This window comes from Phalacrocorax aristotelis, chromosome 22 (genome assembly GCF_949628215.1).
Source record: "Phalacrocorax aristotelis chromosome 22, bGulAri2.1, whole genome shotgun sequence".
Taxonomy (NCBI): domain Eukaryota; kingdom Metazoa; phylum Chordata; class Aves; order Suliformes; family Phalacrocoracidae; genus Phalacrocorax; species Phalacrocorax aristotelis.
In genome coordinates, this window is record NC_134297.1 from 829,222 (window position 1) to 843,123 (window position 13,902).

The 13,902-nt window shown below is 56.2% G+C and overlaps 1 protein-coding gene across 10 annotated transcripts in view; it reads right to left on the bottom strand.

The window, feature by feature from the left end:
• LOC142067471 (uncharacterized) overlaps window positions 1-13,902 on the bottom strand; it is a 161,423-nt gene that overhangs the window by 53,127 nt on the left and 94,394 nt on the right. Inside the window, exon 1 of one of the 10 annotated variants that reach the window (XR_012664063.1) lies at window positions 4,425-4,522. The exons of 7 other annotated variants lie outside the window; for them this stretch is intronic. The gene's annotated coding sequence lies outside the window, so the exon portion shown is untranslated. Of the gene's footprint in view, window positions 1-4,424; window positions 4,523-13,902 lie in introns of those variants that run through there. 2 more of the 10 variants (XR_012664062.1, XR_012664061.1) reach the window with 2 other exon arrangements.

The window sequence follows — 13,902 nt, forward strand, 5'->3', positions numbered from 1 at the left end:
AACTAAACTGCGTCTGCTTTGGGCCGCTTCTGCTGCGTGACTCGTGTCCTCTCAGCCATTCCCCGTGCCACCCTCCCCCCCGGTGCGCTCGTGCTCCCGTGCCGTCGGACACGGGGCTCCGCGGTGCACGGCAGCGGTGGGTCAGCATCTCTCGGCGACAGGGACGGCGGCGGAGCCCGGGGGCCGTTCCCAGCCTTAGCTCCGACCCCCACGTCCAGCAGCATTCTGCAGCGTCTTTAAGTGCGAGCGGAGCGGCAACGGCTGAGGCAACTTTTCATTAACAGTTCTTCCAAGGTGGGAGTTAACGGGTTGCAAGAGGAATGCTGCATCAGTGTGCGACTGTAAATCATCCTCCGGGCTCTGCACTAACACCTTGATTTTTGCCTCTGCCAGCGGCAGGGCGTTCAGACGGCTGTCACTCCATGGATGCCCTCCATCCCCTTCCTTTGGCTTCTAAACACGGTGATCTCGTCGTCTGCAGGAAGAGCTACGGCCCTTCAAGTTAAATGTGCCTGCCAAGAGAAATGTTGATTTTTTTTCCTCCGCCTACCTTCAGATATCTGATTAATTCAATGCAAGGAGCAAGGAATTAAGTTTTGGGGGGTTTTTGGTTTGTTTTTTTTTTAAGCTGCACACAGAAATGTTAATGTAGAAAAATACCGTGGCTGTTAGAGCAGTCTTGTGACCAAGCCAGCCTTAAAATGTGTTTCGGCCTGACTTGGCATGCTGGCTTTTGGGAGCTAAATGGAGAAGTGAACAAATCCCAGGTCTTAATGAATAATGTTCAAATCCAACTTTCATTTTCAAATGCGTCCATACATTCGAGAATGAGTCACAAGGTGTTTGCTGTGCGGTGGAAGAATAGACAAGCCGGGAAGGGTATTTTTATGTGTTTGTGAATCATTGGATATGATATTTTCCTCCTCTGTGCCTCTCTGTCCTAGCAGTTTTCTGCAGTGAAATCCATTCAGCTGTACTGGAAATGTAGGCACTTTATAGAAAATCTTTAATAGCGCTAGCGCAAATGGATGGCTCTTATTTCCTCTCCACAAAGCGGCGATTTGCAAAACCACTGCCGACAAATATTTACCCCCTTCCCCCAAGCCATTAAATAAAGACCGATGGAGACGCCTCCCGGCGCAGGCGGGCAAGGCAGAGGCGCCTGCGGCGGGCGCCCCGCGCGGGCACGCACCCGGCAGCAGGCTCGGGGAGGCACCCCGCGGCCGCCCGCACCCCGACGCACGGGTGAGCGTGCCCACGGAAGGCACGGCGTGCCGTGGGGGCGCAGAGCCCCGCGGCCGCAGACCTGCGCGGATCACCGTGGAAGCACGCGCCCTCAAGCCCGCGAACACATGGCTGCACAGGTGCCAGCGTCTGTACAGACGCATACGGGGAGAGACAGGGAACCGCACGGATCCCTTCCAACTCCTTCCATCCTGGCTGTCGCGCCTGTTTGTTTTCTGGTACGCTCCTCTTGCTGGAATTTTTAACATTTAATTAGTTGGGCCAGCTGCTTCCGCTTTGCAAAGGGCCCTTTAGTTTAGTCTCGCTTTAAAGGCGGGTTTCGTTCGGGAGCAGGATGAAGGCAGGCTGCAGGCACGCCGCACAGCGCCCGCCGCCGCTCCCCTGTCGCACTGTGCTCCCGGTGCCGGGTCCAGGGACACGCTGGGAGCTGCGGGCTTTGCACGGGTGGTGCCAGCCGCGCCGCCCCGGGCTCCAGCCTGGGCTGGGATAACAGCAAAGCGCAGAGCCACCAGACAGCTCCTCTTCACCCCTCTCGAATGAACGGGAGCTGAGCGCGACCTTACGCTCTGCAGAGTGTCGTCCCTTGGAAACGGGATGAAAGCCAGCGGACTCGCCCAGTAGAAGAAAGACCCTCTGGGAAAACCCGAGGGGGACCAAGGTGTCCCTTTTGTAGAGCTGCAAGGGATGGCCAGCACTGGTTATGCTTTTGTTAGCAGAGAAGCCAAAACAGCAGAGCCCGGAGAGGAGGCGTCGCGCCAGCATGGGGCCGGGTGGTGCACGAGCCACAGGGTGCTGGGAGCGCCCTTCCCACGGCTCTGCACGCGTGCACAGAGCCAGGCGCATCGGAAAGCGGCTGCCGCTCCAGGCTGAGCCTAGGCGGGCAGAGACAGTCCCCCGCAGGCCAGCCAGGAGCCGGCACCGCGCTCCCGACCCTCGGCACGGCCAGCAGGAGAAGGCTGAACGCTCGCAGGCAACACCGGCAGAAGAGATGCCCTCGGGCAGCGTGGGCTGCAGCGCCCGAGGTTCGCTCCGACTTGTCCCAGCCCTGGAAGGTCACTGTCTGTCCTTAAAGCTTTTGCCGAATTACATGACAGGCACGCAGCTTTAACTGTTTCCTAGGTACTGAAGACAGCCAGAAACTGCATTTATTTTCAATGGGTGTAAAATAAGCAGCATGAAACCTGGGGTGGATGCCCAGGCGGCAGGTTGTTTGAAGGGTGATGTTGTGCCCTTCCCTGGGGCTCTTTGCCCACACGCAGCATCCTTCCCCCTGCGGGGGCTCTGCCCCTACCTCCTCAACAGCATCCAGCTCCAAGGCTGCCTCCCGCTCCACCTTTCCTTGATTTTTGATAAGGACTGCTTTCCTTTGCTCTTTCAGGCCTGGACTTGGCCTTGCTTGCTTTATCCAACTCCTCATGCCCACGCTTGCTTTCTAGTCCTCTGCAGCGCACAGATTTATTTTAATTATTTTACCCATTTCCCTTCAGTATGTTCCATCTTCTCCCCGGTCCCTCTCCTCGCTGCTCCCTTCACACTTTCTGCCTACAGATTTGGGAGGCTTCGTGACACAGAGCAGAGGACGAGCAGCTCTGGGCATCGGCATGGTCCCTTCCTCCGACGGCCCTGCCCCAGCTGGCACTGCTAAGTCATCCCTGGCAGAGCTGAGGAGAGCACCGCCGCCTGCAAGAGCCCATTGATTTCGGGGGAGCTGGGATTTCAGCCTGATTACTGCTACTGCTCATGAAAATACTTCTAAGGCATTTGCCTTTGGAAAAGGGCAGATTGCCTCAAATGTCAGGTGTCAGCAAAGCTTTTCTGCATCCCTAGGCGAACTCCCCTCTCCGGCTTCAAACGACACAAAAGGACCCTGTGCAATTCTATTCATACCAGATGCGGTCTCCTACCTTTAAAGCTGAGAGAAGTTTGCCTGAAAAGAGACACGTGAACTTTTCTCTGATAGTTCTAATCATTCCTTTTTCTCCCAAGAAATAAATTTTTAATTGTTCTTATTCTTCCATACCACCTTTGAAACGCTTTTGCTCCTTCATTGAAAGTGCAAGATAGAAGAAATCTGAAAAGTTTTCAATTTTCAGACCCCGGCAAACCTATCGCTTCTGACATAAACAAACAAAGCCCAAACATGTTTAATGAAACAGGTTGGGTTCTCAAAACGAACATTTTCGTTTTGTTCAAAAAGCCATCTGTAGCTCCAATCCCAAAGACGTTTTCCCAAAACCCATTCAATCCGGCTCTAAGTATCCCTTTGCAGAGAGAGGTGCGACGCACGCTTCTTTGCTCGCGCCGGATTTGCTTCCCCCTCGTTAGAGCTGCCAGACCTGGGCTTGGGGGGAAGGAAGGTGCTGCCCAGCAGATCGAGAGAGCCGAGGGAGCGTGGCACTCATCGGAGGTTAGTTCTCCGATAAAAGAACAAAGCAGAGCCTGGCAAAGAGTGTCTAGCAAACAATAACGTGCATTCTGCCTCTGTCTCCCTTCTCCCTCCGTTTCCCTTCTCCAGCTGTCCGGGAGCAAAGCTTTAGCATTTTCTCCCATGTGTGTCCCAGTCACCTTGCGGGCGACCCCACGCGGGGATTTCGGTCCCGGCCACACCTCCTGCCGCTGGCACATCTGGCACCGGGCTCCAGTCAACAACCCTCGTCTTTATGAGCTAAAAATTCATTTCTAGCAAGCATTGACTTCAAAACTGCTGTCCATGCAGTTGCTCCTGCCAGCAAACTCATTAGCAGAGATATTCATTGAGAGCAAATGTACAGGAGAAATTAACTCGGCCACCCAGGCGCTACCGACTGCGGCTCCCGGGGTAAAGCAACGGCTTTGCCCACACATACGCACTCCCGCCCACCCGTCACACCAGGCGGCGGCTGCCTTTTCAGTCCGAGGCCCCAAAGCAAAGCAAAGGAGCCTGCAGCGCTCTGCAGTGTGGTACCCGGGCTCAGGCGAGGCTGAGAGCGGGTCACCCGCAGAGAACCGGGGCAAAACCCAGACGCTGTTTCTGTATCAGCAAGGCTGCAACCTTTTTGAAGGAGCCAGAGGTTGCTGCCAGGTAGCCCAGCACCTCTTGGCAGGAGCTGACCCCCTGCGAGGAGGCATGAATGCATGCAGGCAGGCGTGCACGGCCACCCACCCCCTCTCGCTTCCCAGCCCTGCACCCCTTCACGTACCTCCAGCGTTGCTCCTGTGCGAGCGCCCAAGGGAGACCCACACCTCACCAGTCCCCGCAGCCACCTTCCCCACTGCCAGAGAGCCCCAGCCGTGGAGCAGGGACCATTTCCTTATCACCCAGCCCACCCCTCCCCTCTCGTCAATCACCCTCCGGCTGGGCCCCGGCAATGGGTGGTACCCGGGGGGAGCAGCTGGGTGCCGTCCCCCAGGGCTCACCCATAACGACAGCCAGCTGCTGCTGCGGCAGGGCAACCAGCGCTGCTTCGTCGCTGCAAAGCTACACCCAGAGGTAACTCCTTCAGCACGGTTATAGTTCAAAGCACCGCACTAAAAGCAGGAAAAAAGAGCGTTAAAGTCGAGTGGAAACAAAGCCAAGAGGGCTCAGCAGGTCTGACTTATGGGAAGAGTTGAAGAAACTTAACATATAGTCCTGCAAAAGAGGAAAGGGGCAGAGGGGAGATGTGGAGAATGTAAGAAAGCTTGATAAATACGATCAATAATAAAAATAATGTTATTTACAAATCGCTCACTCAATGGCTTGGAGGGATCCAAGCAGACAATTAAAGCATGATAGTAATGAACAATAGTAATTAAAACCTCATAAAACACGTCATAGGAAAAGGAAGGAAAATATCCTGAAGCTCATGAAATCTTGCAGGGGGCATAAAATAAAGGCAAGGGGGAAAAGCTACCCGAGGCTGACCAAAAATATATCACAGGCGGTAACAGGTTTCTGGTGAGGAAAGAAAGACGGAGAGAAGAGAGGCTGAGACTAGAGAGAAGGGAAGAGGCCGCTGCGGTGAGCAGGGGCCGCCGGTGGTGACGGAGGTGCCCGGGGAGGCTCCGCAGCAGCAGCCTGTGCTGAGACACGTGCTCGGCCGCCTGCGAAAGCACGATTGCATGGCCAGGGATTCCCTGGGGCCAGGGGTTGCTTGGGGCCAGGGGTTGCTTGGGGCCAGGGGCCGTGGCAGGGCAGCAAGGAGAGAGGAGCCCTGGGGAGAGCTCCCTCCGGACCTGATGTGCCCCTGGGAAGCACCAGCATGCGTTGGGGAAGGTGGGATCGCCTTCTCACCCTCTGGGCCACGCCGCAGAGCTGCTCCCCCTCCGTAACATCATTTGCTTTCAGATAGCCTCCAAGCTGCTAGCTTTCCCCCAAACGCTGGATCGCGTTCCAGGGAACAGTGGGCATCAAATCTACACCCAGCAGGACGCCTTTAAACGATGCTGCGTTGGTAAGCGAGATCATGTCGTCCCCAACCTCCACGCGCTCGGGCTGGCGGGAGGATAGCTCCTCCTGATGAGGGAGTGAAAGACAAGTGCGAGCTCTCGCTCTCTTCCTGCGCGCGTTTGTGCACGTATGTGGGCTCAGATCCTTCTTGTAGATTTTGCGGAGACAGGAGTCGGAGATCAGGGGAGTCTAAAATGCAGCATGACTGCAGCACACGCAACCGGGAGCGCGCCAGAATGCCTCTGACAAGTTACACCAATTATATACCAGTTATTTGTCACATCTGTTAACTCATCAGCTTGCATTTCAGGCAGGAGGCGACGTCTAAAGATAAGACGGCGGCGAGGAAGCGGGGCAGACTGACGGTGCAGAAGGGTGCTCTTTGCGAGTCCTCGCCCGGCGCCAGCTCTCTCCCGCCCCGGGATGGTGCTCCATAAATATGCATGCGGCATGGCAACGGGGTCTCTCTGCGCTTTGACATGTATGATATGTTGGAATAACTCCGAGGGATTTCTGCACGGTGTAATAATGAGCGTGCCCGGTAACAGCTGGCTCTGGGGAAGGAGACAAAGCCAGAGTTGCCGCACCTGCAGCTTAATAGTTCGAGAATTGTGATCTTAGAAAGCCAGTGTGCCCTGACGACATTATCTGTACAGCAAAAGCCTCTTGTCTCATTTAAGCCGGCGGTGGGGGATGTTTGCAGCCAGAGGACTCTCAGAAAGGATACGTTTTCTGACAGCGAGAAGGTCACCCAGACCGAGAACGCTGCTGCGTGCTTCTGCGGCAATGAAATCTCCCTGCCCTCCATTTGGCTCCGCGACGTTGGCCGAGCCTTAGGGATGGGGAATCCAGCTGGGAAGATGCTTTTCAGGTGGGGATTGAGCACAGGGAGACCGTCACCCCCGCCCCTTGCCCTCCACCAGGCAGCTTGCGTGGGGAAGGCTGGGCTGGGAGAGCGCCGGGAGGGCTCCACGCACCCCCTCGCCCGGCAGTCGGAGTCGTCACCCTCCAGCTCGCCCACAGCGGCTTCGAACCACGGAAGCCGCGCACTGAATGTAATTACAGACGCGATCTGAGCAGTGCGCGGGTCCTCCTGGGCCCCCACCTTGCCCCGGCAGCAGCCGGTGTCCCCTGCTTCAGAGGGAGGTGAAACCGTGACTGCTCGCAGAGTCACCTGGGCAGCCGCGTCCCGCAGGGGAAGCCCTTCCTGACCTCCGTGGCCGTTAGCCCGCCACCCTCGCACGAGAGCTGATTAGCCCTCTGTCCCCTCTGCGCGCTTACAAATGTTATTATTGATCATAAAATTAGACAGCTCCTCTTTAAATCTGGCTACGGTTAACTTCATGACCTCGGGTGGCCGCTGATTCTGCAACGGCCGACGTGCCGGGTGAGGACACGTGTACCTGCCTGCGCTCTCTGTCCCCGAGCAGTCCCACGCTCTCCCGCGCTGGCGAACTGGCAGCATCCGCCGCTCGATTTTATTCACCCTCTACTCCAGGTATCGGGGATGGGCATCCTCTGGCCCCTCTCCTTGCCCAGCTAGAGGCACGCCACCTTTCCCATGGGCAAACCACCCGTGCGCATGGAGAGCCAGGACCGGGAGCACACCCGGGCCTGGGGAAGACCGGGGTGAAGCCGCCGGCACAGGCGTGGGTGTTTCCAGATGAACCCATCTCGCCCGAGGTAGGCAAACAGGTCGCTGCTGAGGGTTTTTAATTTCCTCTGCCACGGAGCGGCCCCGTGCCTTTTGTACAGAGAGCTTTTAAAGACTTTGGGAAGCAATTCCAACATTTTCTATAGGCGCGGGGAGATAATTGAATGTTTTCAAAGAGCGCTGTATGGCAGGGAAAGTTCAATTTTTACAGCGCGACGCATCCTGCATTCAGTGAGTTTTGTGCTTCGGTATCACACCCCCCACCCCACCCCCACCCCTTTTTCATTTCCTAGAAGCTGAATCGCTCTCAGCATTTTCCTGCGGCTTCTCCCTGATGAAGCACTTAGGGTTGAGAGGCAAAAACAGACTAAAGTCAACCAAAGCCCTTGCCACAAGACAGGCAAATAAATAAATAACTGGAAGCAGGGACCGCTCTGCCTCCTGCAACGGGGGGGAGCGGGCGCCGCTCCACGCACAGCACCGACAGGCAGAAAAGCTATTTTTAGCCCTAACGTTGCAGAACAAGAAGCAGCTCCAGGCAATTTTCTTTTTATTTTCTGCCCCCACCGCACCTTTTCTCAAATGTACGCCTTCTGAGCCAGAACAGAAGCGGTGTTTCAGGAGGAGGGGGCTCCCTTTCCCGGGGCTCACCCGTGGCGCGGTCAGCTGTGCTTGGTAGGGGCAGGGGCACGGAGCTGCCCCCGGCTGCCGGCACCACCCGAGCCGCTGCCCCCCCCGTGCGGCGCCTGGTGCCACACGGAACCACGGCCTCCGAGCTGACAAATTGAGATGTGTTTCTCTTCTGGAATACAGCAAAGGAGGGCGGTGTTTCTCACACGGTGGGATAAATATGCCCTTGCTCCTGCCTGTCCCTTTGAGGAAGCCGCAGGTGGAACCGCTCGGGTGAAGGTTACCAGCCAAGCGGAATTTAAAAGCAGCCAGCACCGGAGCACAACCTTTCCCTCTCCGAGCTTCCCCTGGCTCGTGAGGGGCAGCCGGGACGCGGGAGCTTTGCAGGGGAATTGGGCGTTTCGCGTTCACCGCTGGCGACGGTTCCATGCCAGCTAATTGCATCCGGCTTATCTCTGGTCCAAAGAAAAAGGCTGATTTAAGTCTCGTTTCTATTGGAAGTGGCATTGCTTATGCACAGCCGCACACATGCTTCACAGGCTTTGTACTGGCCTCTGAAATGGCAGAGAGACTTCAGCATGAAACAAGCCTACACAAAAAATAAATTGTGTTGTATTTAAACATGCCTTAAGTCATTTTAATGTATTTAAGTCTTAATTCATCTTCTCAAAGTTCCTTTTCAGTACCCTAATGTGATGTATTTGACAGAAAGATGAATGACATTATTAAAGACTCTCTGGCAAATTTCAGTAATAAAACCTCTCTTTTCCCCCCTGCTTCTCTCCTTTCCCCAGACGCACAGACCTTTCACTTCCTTCGCCTTCCCAGGTTATTGCCTGGCTTCTGGAGGGGGCTCCAGGGCACCCCACGGATCCTTCCTGCGCAGATAATTTGGCCTCACGTGCCCGTGCCGGGGCGCCACGGGAGAGGAGCCGGCTGAGCAACGCTGGGTGCCCTTGGCGAGAGGAGCCTCCGCACGTGCGTGGGGGTCCCGGCGGCGGAGCAGCACGGAGGTAACCACGTACCCTCCTCATCCTCACCAGCAGCAGCCTCACCTAGCTGCTATGAAGGCATTGGGGACCGCCCAGGCTGAGACTTGCCTTCCTCCACGCCAGCCCCATGCCAACACCCTCTGAATTAATGCACTGCTTCCCCATTCCATCTTGATTTATCCCTTCCAGCATGCCGGAGGAGACACCTACATTAATCATCCTGACTTTTAAACCATCTCTCCTAAATCATTTTTCATGCTGGGAGCCATTTGCCACGAGTACCGGCCAGCCCCTCTCTGCTGGGTGCGGCGTCCCAGCCGGGACGAGCCGGCTTCGCGCCCCATCCTCTCCGGTCCATCCCCGCCAACTGCTCTAACGGGGACCCCTGGAGGGTCTGGCCAGAATCGGGACCCACCGCGGCACGAGGACTGCAATCTGTGCTGGGACATGCGGCTCGGGAGCAGCGCACGCCGGGCCTGGGCTGACACAGGTGTGGCTTAAAAATACAACAAGTTGGGTCAAAATTGCTGAGAGGAACTCTGGGCTTGGTGCGTGCTTAATGTGAAATACTGAAGCGGCGGCTGGGAAGGGAGCTGTCGGCGCTTTGGGAGTTGGAGGAAGAGCAGGGAGGGTGGCTCGGCTCTGCCTCTGCATTTGTTCGCCTGTACGGAGGGAGATAATACAGGGAGAGGCTTTTGGGGTCACGGCTGGGTGGAGAAGAAGGGGAATCCCTCTGCTGATGTGCTCGCGAGGGCTGGAGAGGGAATCTTCCAACTCAGGCAAACAAAAGGCATCATGGACCTTGAATAAGAGTGTCGAGGGGAAGCCAGGTGCCCAGGCAGCCTCGGCGCTGGGGGGTCTCGCCTGCCTCCCTCCAGCCCAGCCCCGGCACATCACCCAGTGCCTTGCGCTCCAGGCACGGGAGGGGTTTCATTTGCCTGGCTTTTGCCTGTGCGGGTTTTGCTCTTTGCCCTGAGCAGGAGGAATATTACTAACTGTACCTTCCGAATCCTAGCACGCAGAAGAAAGGAGAAGAAAAACGTGTCACGACCTCATCTGTCTGACCTGAAGCAGCAGCGGCAGGCTGCAGACTCGAACGCACACTGCATTTTTGCCCAGGATGTGGAAGAGCAGCCCAGGAGCCGGCAGAGTCCCGGGCCCCGCTCTCCAGCTGAGCCGGAGGCTGGGGAGAGCAGCGCGTCCTCAGGGTGCCGCCCTGATCCCGCTGGTCGGGGTGCTGGGGGGGATTGCGGGTGAGGAGAGGGAGCCTGCGCAAACTCAGTGAAAGCGAAGCATTCGGGGGGCTCGGACTGCGGAGCACATAGGTGCCAGCTGCCCCGCCGGCACCTCGGCGTCCTGAAAATCCGTACCGGAGGGCAGGCTCTGCAGTCACGCTGGGCAAGATGAAGGCAGAAGGTCGACCCCCTCTGCAGAAGCATCTTGCTTGCAACAAAGAAGAGATCTGCTCTCTGGCTGTTTAGATTCTCCAAAGCTTCAGTGATCTACTTAGATTAGGCCTCAACAAGCTGAATTTCTGCTCCAGGTAGTGCAGCTGCTCCTCGCTGAATAAAACATGCGGTTCACGCTGCTGCGCCCCGAAGATGAGCTCCAAGAATTCTTTTTTTTCTTTTTCTATTCAGGCACGCACTGCTTTCTTTTTGGCAAATGCCCGCAAAGAGGGGCACCGCCTGTTGCTCCTTTCAGGTTATTTCGTGCAGGGAATGATGTCGCTATTTTAATACGCCTCCCATCGCTTGCCTGGGAGATACGGGGTGCTGGGTGCTGGCACCCACGCCGTGAGTAACGCCGAGAGCTCCCCAGAGCCGCCAACGCTCCCTCGTCGGCTCACCCGAGGCAGCAGCGGGGGGATTTCCAAGGGACGCACAGCCAACGGCACCCGCAGTGCAGCGCGGGGACGGCGCCACTGCTGTCCCCGCGTTCCCAGGCCGTCCCACTCAAATTGCTGCCTTCTGGTTTCCAAGGCTGGGGCTGAGCCAACAGCAAAGCCAAGGCCAGGCTCGAGGCTTGTTTTCTGCCCGCTGCACGTAGCTCCGTTTATGCTTGAGCTAAGGTGTGGCAAACTACTCGGCGGGGACGTTTGTACACCTTCAGACCGCTTAAACCGCTATTCATTTCCATGGCTGTTGATAGCGTTGAAAAATTATCTAGCAGATAGCTGGAGGAATTTTCTGCCTGTTATATCTGGTCCAGGCTGCCTGCTCAGACTCTCTTGACCTGCCGTTTTCATGCGCTTACAGGGAGTACGGCCAGAATGGATGGTTTCTGCTTTGTGCAGAAGTATTTAAGTAATAGAAAAATGACACTCAAGTAACGAGGGTGGCAGCGCAGCCGTAATTAAAGGACCAGGCAACGCAGCCTCTGGATGGGGCAGGTATTTCGGCCTGGCAGAGCACCAGGGCTCGCGGCAGCCCGTGCCCATGCCCGGCCCGCCCGCACGTGCAGGGGGGAGCGGTGCCATATGCCGCCGCGTCCGCAGCTGTGTTTGCACATGCACACGCCCCTGGGCGAACATTATGCCCGTCCTCCGAACTTGCCAACGAGCTCTGAAACCCCTCCGCAGCACTACAGCAAGCGAGAGCCTTTTTATAAACACGCAGAGAGCTGAGTTTGGCATCTGCTCCCATAATGATATGGCGGATCGTTACAACTTGTGACATCCCACTATAAACAGAAAGCTGTAAAACCCTGTAATTTAGAAAGCTGCATCAGGTACTCATGTGTTTTGCATAATCCGAAAGAGAGTGGCTTTCAGGCTGAGTTTTCCTTTCCCTTTGCCTTTCTTTGCCTGCTTTCCTCGTCTTCCCTTCTGGTTGACATGGTTACAGCAATCCTGAGGAGGGGTAACGGGACGCGGCACGTGTGTGCCGGTAGGCTCAGAAATCCACCGACGCCTCCTGGAAAAGTACGAAAAGCACGCTGTTGAGAGACAATTCAGCTGCTTCGCCTTCCGGCGCCTCTCTCCCTCTCTTCCTGATTCCCAAAGAGGCGTTTGCACGAGGACGTCGCTGTCTCTCCCGCAGCTTTCCGCCCGCTGCTGCCCTTTCCCTACACACACCCTGACGGCTCTGCTTGTGCCCCCAGAGCCGCTTCTGCTGCGCCCCGCTGCCGCGGCAGAGGAGACCCGGGCTTCGGGTGGGGAGATAACTGGCGGCGGGAGCAAGCGCTTACAAAACACAGACAGATGGAGGCAAAATTGTCCCTAAATTGAATGTTTTTCACAGTTCTTCCAAGCCGTGCCTGCAGTACTTTAAGATTATTCTCTCCCGGGGGGCCTCATAATAGCTGTAAATACTCGGAATAGCTTTCAAGGCTAGCCTTATGACAGTTCAGTTCTCAAGAAAATATATGCTAATGTGCATCACCGTCATTATCTGGGAGACCTCACCGCAGACGCTTTTGTGTCTACGAAGAAAAGATTTCTGATTGCTGGTGTTTTGCTAAAAGTTAAATACATCCAGGCTTTGAAACTCGCTGCGAGCGCTTTGAAGCGGAACCCGCCCGGCAACGGCTCCCGTCCGCCGTACCCCAGCTCCGGGATTTGCTTAAAGACCGCGGATCAAATTTTCCAGAAGCCCTAAATCCTGCTGGAGGTCGATGGGGACGGGATGCTGTGCCGTGCCACGCCTCTCCGGCGGTGGAGAGACTTGTGCCCCACGTGCGCTGGGCAGCGACAGGAGCGCGTCCCGCCTGCTGAATCTCAGAGTTAGTAGCTATGATCCATTTTCACAGGCTTTCTTGTTCAGACATCCATGGAGCTTGGGCGATATACCTCAGGGTTTTGCAGAAAGTGCAAGAGACAAACGAGCTATCGGAAGCGGGTTTCCATAGAAAGAGGAGCGGGTTCTGCAGCTCGGGCACACGTGGCCTCCTCGCTCCATCTCCCAGAGAGTTTTGTACCTTGTCACCAGCACTGACATGCAACAAAATGGAAACAAGGCTATTTAAAGGTTCCCGTACAGTATGGTGCTTAAAAAAACCCATGCTCAAGCGTAAATGTCAATGGGTCTACGCCTGTAGAGCAGGCACATAGTAAGCTATTTTACTTAATTGAGGCTGAAGGCACTGAAAGGGAAAGAAGAAATAAATCAGGGAGCCGTGCAAATGGAAGCAGCAAAGCCCCAGCAGATTTACCGCGCCTGCTCTGGCACAAGGTTGCTCGAGGTGGCCTGACGCAGGCCAGCGTCGGAGGAGGCATCCGCGGGTCGTCTTTAAATCAGCGCCCGTGGGCGAAGGAGTGAACGATGCTGGATCCGAAAGGAGGGTTGGGCTGGAGCGTGGGCCACGTCGGAGGCGACGCAGCCGTGGCCGCAGGGATGTCCTCGGGAGGAGCGGAGCTCCTGCCAGAGCAGGAGCTCAAGCCTGAGCCCAAAGCTTGAACCATCTTCCCTTCTGAGATGGGTTTGCAGCTCCCCTTGGTGGAGGTAAGCGGGGGGACAAGGGAGGCCCTGTACAGGAGTCGGAGGAGGACTTTTAAGGTCCTGTGGAAAAAGAAGCCCTCGCTGCCCCGAAAGGCTCCCCAGAAGCGATTACACCAATCCGTGCGGGGTTTGGGGATACTTGCATCAGTCTTGAGCGTGGGATGTTGGTTACAGCTGTCTTGGTACAGTGGTTTCCACAGTAATCAAATTCTTCCATCCCCAGGGGGAAAACAAGGGCACTGAGCTTGCAGGGCAACCCAGTTCCTCCAGGAACCGCTGCCAGGGGGTCAGCTCTCCAGCATCCCCCTGCTCTGCAGGGACCGGGTCTCTCACAAGCTCTGAATTAGCCCTGAAATTCCTCTCTCCCGTTCTTCTGAAGTGTCCTTTGCTTTCAAACTGTGTTTATCATGCATGATTGATATTTGCCATTACGATGTACCGGGAACATGCACAGCATCACTCCGCTGGGATGCGCCACTCTTCCCGCAAACACATCCATCAGGGCTGTGAGAGCCACGCCGGCAAGAGGGCAAC